This window comes from Lycium barbarum, chromosome 4 (genome assembly GCF_019175385.1).
Source record: "Lycium barbarum isolate Lr01 chromosome 4, ASM1917538v2, whole genome shotgun sequence".
Lineage (NCBI taxonomy): Eukaryota > Viridiplantae > Streptophyta > Magnoliopsida > Solanales > Solanaceae > Lycium > Lycium barbarum.
The window spans coordinates 9,703,691-9,710,259 of record NC_083340.1 but is presented as its reverse complement, the minus strand read 5'-3'; the positions used below and the strand labels follow the sequence as shown (position 1 = coordinate 9,710,259).

Genomic DNA, 6,569 nt, shown 5'->3' with positions numbered 1-6,569 from the left:
TTAGAAAAAAGTGAATAATTTTTATGGCCAAACGCCCACTAAAAGGGCCAGGCAAATTTCAGATGCTTGTTTTCTTTATAGAAAGTTCTCTTAGAAAATGAAAACAGAAAAAGTTATCAATTTTTAACAAAACTCTGAAAATGTTGCAGGAGAAGCTACTACCAAAGTAATTCCGTTCAAAATAAATGTTCACTTAGGCTTTAACACACTCCTAAAAAGAAAAGAATTTTACGATCCATAACTAACTCTAAGAGATATTTATGATTAATTAGCTATTGTATTCACACGCTCAAGTTCTACTCCCAAATCTCTTTTCCCCTCACTCCTCTCTTCTCCCTTACCTCTCCCAAATCTCACAATGGCTCCCTACTGCCTCTCTAACCCTACACCCTCCTCTTTTACCCCTTCCAATTCCTTATCCCCCCAAACCCATCCCACCTTCAAACTATCTGGAAACTTCTACCTTCCATCCATTCAATCCTTCAATACAACAACAAGCCTCAACTCGCCAGAAATACCCTAAGAGTCGTCATTATTATCTCCGACAAAGGCGGAGTTGGTAAAACCACTACGATCGCAAATATCAATCTCTCCTTAGCCCGTTTAGGATTCTCTATAGTCGCTGTTGGTTGCGATGTGGGCTTATGTAACCTTGACCTACTTCTAGGGCTAGAAAATTGGGTTAATTACATTGTTGTGGAGGTTCTTAACGGTGATTGTAAACTTGATCAGGCACTTGTACGTGATAAAGTGGTCTAATTTTGAGTTGTTATGTATTTCCAAGCCTAGACCTAAATTGTCAATTGGGTTTGGTAGGAAAGCATTGGTTTGGCTTGTGGATGCTTTAAAAGCTCGTGATAAAAGTGGACTTGATTTTATTCTAATTGATTGCCCTGTTGGCATTGATGAAGGTGGAGACCGGAACTCATGGCTTCATCTCCTTCTTGTATGTCAGATGTATTTGAGTGTATTCGTCATTTTCTTAGTGTATTTTTTTTGTATTTGACAGGAGATTGGATCGGAATCTATGGCTTCTTCTCCTTCTTGTATATAAGATCTGAGTGTATTCATTAATTTTTTTATTGTATTTTTTTGTATTTGACCAGAATCTATCTCAGATCTGAATAAATACAGTGTATTTTTAAAAGGATTTGAATGTATTCTTCATCCTTTTAGTGTAAATACAGTAATATGTTGTATTTCACGTGAGATCCGACCGGTTTTGATTGTATTCTTCTTTTTTAATTACAGTGTATTTTTTCATTTTGTCATTTTCTTAGTGTAAACACTAAAATACAGCGAAAACAAAAGGATTATTAGTATATAAATACAATGAAATACACAACTCCTCCGTGTATTTAAAGGATTTACTCCACTTTTATGATGCATGTATTTCGTTGTATTTAAAAATACGAAAACACAGCCGAAAGTCCTTCATGTATTTAAAGGATTTACTCACTCTGTTTTTATGATACATGTATTTCACTATATTTATGTAACACCCCGTACCTTTAACGTAAGTTTTGACCATGATCCTAGACTTAGAAAATCAGATAAAGAATGTGGCAATTGGAATTTCCCTGTTCAGTTGTAAAATGGAGGTTTACGCTGTTGACACTTAATTTTGGCTCGACGTGCTTAAAATTAACGTTTTGGGGGCCCCTGATTCGTTAAAGAGCACGAAATACATTTTTTTACACATTTTTACATTTTTTCAACAATTTATTAATGATTATCCTTATTTTAGGAATTTCCTCAATTTATTGTCATTTTTTCAAGAATCATTATTTTGCACATGTACAGCGTAATACTACCGTTTTTTGTGCAATTAATAATTGTTTCTTAATTTTATAGCAATACATTTTCATATCATAGACATTAATGTTTATATTTTATACTTGCGTTATTATTTATACATTTATTAATTAACTATATTTTAGTACAGTCTGACAGTGCAGAGAAAATCGGAGTAATTAATTTTTAAACGCAGAGTAAAATTTGGTCAAGTCAAGATCTCATCACTTCTTTTTTTTTAAAAAAAAAAGAGTTAATTGAGATGATGGGTTGGGGACAAGGGGGTATGACTTCATTATTTTTGGGCATAAAAAGGGGTGTTTGTTTATATTATAAGAAAAAAAAAGGGGGGGGGGGGGGGGGGGTTAATTTAATGATGGGATCCAACACATATTTACACACACCACAACACTTAATTTTCAGATTTGAACTCTCTCTCTCTTCCAACAAAACCAAACCCTAAACACTTTATTTTCCCTCTCATTTTTTTTCCACAGCCGCCGCCGCCTCCCCGCCGGAGCTCGGAGCTCCGGCGACGCGCCAAACCACCCCCTTCCCTCCCGCCTTCATCTTCCTCACCACACCTCCACCAAAAAACCACAACAACAGCCACCGCACCACAATGCCGATCACCATCCCCACTGCCCGCTCCGACGAACTCCATTAACGTCGACAAGCAGTTCGTTCATCCCCTTTCTCTTGTTCTCCAAGCTTCAACGACGATAACGATCCTAACCCTTCTGTTCTTACCCGTCACTGCCTGCTCGACGCCAGTGAACAGCCATCAAAGGCGGTGGAGGAGCAGCCAGCAGCGACGCTGCCTTCCTCCATGAAACCCGTCTCCGTCAAACACCATCAACACCACCACCGTGAACCAGTCGCTGCTCCCCTTCCTTTTCCCTTTCACGTTTTTGTTTGCTTTTTGTTTATTTTTCAAGTGGAACTCCGACGATCTCTTTGGTTGGTTAAGTCGTTGCTCCGTTTTGCTATTTTTTAGCTGCTGATGTTGGATGTTTAACTTTTGTTTTGCTATGTTTAGGCCATGTTTTCCACTGCCCCGTTTGACTATAGTTTCTGGGACTTATGCTACTGTTTTGCTCTATGTCTTATGCTACTGTCTTTTTTTTGTTTTTGTTTTTTTTTTTATTTTTTTTTATTTTTTATGTTATCACTCCATCTTGCTAATGGATATTGTTGATCTCTTACTTATTTTCACAACATTTGTTGCTAAATAATGCTCGCTTTTATGATTGACCGACTCGCTAACTAATTTGGGAAAATACTACACCCAAATGGCCGATGAAGAAATTTCCGTCGATTTCTAAGGCCTTCCATGCACAAAGACGGGTGTTTTTTATTTTAAGTTTATTCATTATTTCTTTAATTCATCCGATAGTTATTTATTTTCTTATTAACATTTTTATTAAGTCTCATGCAGGTATTCAGAGTTACTTTTGAAGATGACACTCAAAAGAAGTTCAAATAGCTTCTTAAATTCTCTGTTTATATATATATATTTTTTTTACATTATTAAATTATACAAGCATAAAATATAGTGAAACTTTACTTTTTTAGGGTGCAGGTTGATGGTATTTATTTATGATCTGCTTAGGTCATTTAAATTTTATGTGTTTTAGATAAATCAATATTAGGCAGTTATTATTTTCGTAGCTAATATTCTTATAGTTATCATATTTCGCTAGAGTTTTAATTTAATATCTTTGCACACTTAAGTAAATAAATAGGGTGATTTGCCTCAATATTTAGGCTTTAGAATGTACTCTCATAATTAATTGATTAGGCGTACATACTTAGCTAGTTAAATTAGTTAACTCACCTTGAGTGCAAAATAATTTCATGTCCATTCCTTATACCCTTTTCACATACCCAAGCTTCTAAGTTGCACATAACTTTTTTTTTAAAATAATTATTATATCACATATGTATAAAATACGTATTACACGATTATTTATGTGAATAGTCATATTAGTTATTCTTCAGACTAAATTCTACTAATTTTTGTAAATAATAATCAAGTCTTTTTACACATCCCTCGTATAGTTAAATTGGTCCAGCCGAGAACCATATTTGTGGATTCTGAAGGATGCCTAACACCTTCCCTTCGAAATAATTTGAACCCTTACCTAGAATCTCACTTATTTTCGTAGACCATGTTAAGCTGCATATATTAATAATTTATAGGTACCCTAGTATACCTTAAATGCTAGGTGGCGACTCTGTACATAATTAATTATTTTCGAGTTCCATAAGTTGTGCTTTGTTTAGCCTTGGTAAAAATGAGGTGCAACATACGCCCATGAACAGTGACCGCATTTCAGTTTACGGTCTGTATTTTAAGTCGTAAACTGAAACCAAGGATTTCTGAGCATTCTCGAATTTGGCATTTGGATGTCAAATGGTTAAATACGGACGATATTTCAAAATACGGCCCGTATTTCAAAATTTATTTGGAATTTGGGAAAACTTCCTTCATGAAATTTGTAGAGCTTTGAAATACCTTTCCAACGGTATATTATGGGGGTCAAACGGACATCTGTGAAAAGAGTTATGGCCATTTTACTGAAGAGATGCAGTGCAGTCCGTATTTCAAAATACGGCCAGTATTTAACTAGGCCAAAATTTTAATTTTCCAGAACAGTATATATTCGTCCGTACCAGTTCAAATCATTATTTTTCATTCCTTCAAGCCCTAGAACGACCTCCTACCCTCTTCCATCATCAAGAACATCAAGGTAACCCTACTCTAATTATTCCAACTCAATTCTAATACCTATCCTTGTACTCTAAACAAGAAATCATCATTTCAAAACTAGGGTTTTCAAGAAAACCCATCTCAAGGTTCAAGAATTCAAGATTTTGGAAATCTTCTTCAAAGCTCAGGTCTTTAATTCATGTTTTGGAGCAATTAAGGTATGTAGAACTTCCATCCACATGTGGGAATCTCTACGTTCTTCCCCATGCTCCGTTTCTTGATATCCATGAAGTTCAAACCCTAGGGCATTAAACCCAACATATTGGTAGCCCGTATTTATGTATTTATGTACATAAATTTTGTATCTATATTCGTTATTGTATTCCTAATCTTCCATTACGGTTATTAGGAACCCTAGCTTAATCCATGAATCATGTGTTCTCATTACGTTTATATGAAACTTTATGATTTTATGTAGCAAGTTACAAGCATGTTTTCAAGTCAATTATATATAATTATGAACTATTGTTATTACTCATGAATCAAGAACATGTTTGCAAGACTATGACAAGTTATCTCATGAAACCATATTACAAGATATTTCATGAAACCATGTTACAAGTTATTTCGTGAAATCATGATTACAAGTTATTTCACGAAAATCATGGGCTTCTTAGCCAACTATATTATGTTCATGTTTTGGGAATTGCTTAGTTAACCGAGAAGGCTCAGATAGCCTGAAACTACGTAGCCACCGTAAGATAAGGGTTGTCAGCAAGAAGGCAACACCTTCATTATGCAGTTTGGATCCTTACATGCTTATTATTACTTAAATCTCATATCCTTGGCAAGGTTGTGAGTGTTCTGCTGGTAGGACGCAAGTACCAGACCATGTTGTCGGTTATACTATAGCATTCCCTACGTTACAAGCAGTTTTATATACATGTATTTCCATTGATTTACTGTTTTCAGACTTTACTCACGTTTCATGCTCATGTTCATGTCCTATACCTATGTTGTGCCATGTTCTTCATTTCAGCAGGTTTTACATACTAGTACTATTCACCATGTACTAACGTCCCTTTTGCCCGGGGCCTGCACTTCACGGTGAAGATACGGGTTTTCAGGAGCATACACCTGCGCAATAGGATCACCTCAGTTATCAGCTTATTTGGTGAGCCCCACTCCTCTCGAGGTTCAACATGGGGTTTGCATTAGTATTCAGTTATGGTAGTCCAGGCCATGTCCTGGTAATTAGTATTCAGACATGTTTTAGAGGTTTCATAGACAGATGTTAGTTCACAGAGTCAGTTATGTTTTCATGCGTGCATACTATTACATTTTCATGATTTTTCATGCTATGAGATAACTTCAAGACTTTATTCCGCAAATTACATTTTCATGATTCATTTAAATTGCATCATATAGATTATATTGTTTTGATACCCATGTTGACAAGCAAGCCATGAGGTTCGCTCGGACACATGTAAGCAAGGCCCGAGTGCCGTGTTACGCCCAGGCCATAGTTCGGGGCGTGACAATTTAAAAAAAAGGAAATACAGCCGAACCCACATAAAAGGTAGCTACGGGTTGTAAGTTACAAACTTGTAGCTATATATTGTTAGGAGCTTATAAAAGGTAGTTGTTTATGTAAGTTATTGATAATTTGACTAAACAACCTTTAATTAAAATTTGCATATTACCATTAATTTGACACATTAAGGGCAAATCTAAAAAAATAAAATTAATTTTTCTTGATTATGTGAGTGAATACTAATTTTGAACCAAAATAAAAAGGTCAAGTGAACACGTATTCTTGATTATGTAATTGAACACTTATTTTAAATTAAAAAAAATCACTTATTTTGAATCAAAATTAAAAAACTAAGTGAATACTTATTATGAACCAGAGGGAGTAATAAAATCGTGCGAGTTTTTCTTATTTCTTTTATACAATAAGATGGTATTATACATAAGTAGCTCTAGTTTTGCTCTGAAGCTTGTCTTTGTGCATAGAGTTTAAACTTCTGCACACATATGATGTACTAAATTTTTTTATGCA

General features: G+C 35.1%; 1 pseudogene; it reads left to right on the top strand.

Moving 5' to 3' along the window:
• The first annotated feature begins 358 nt into the window (after positions 1-358).
• On the top strand, positions 359-1,273 carry LOC132637135 (septum site-determining protein minD homolog, chloroplastic-like; annotated as a pseudogene).
• Positions 1,274-6,569: the final 5,296 nt, after the last annotated feature.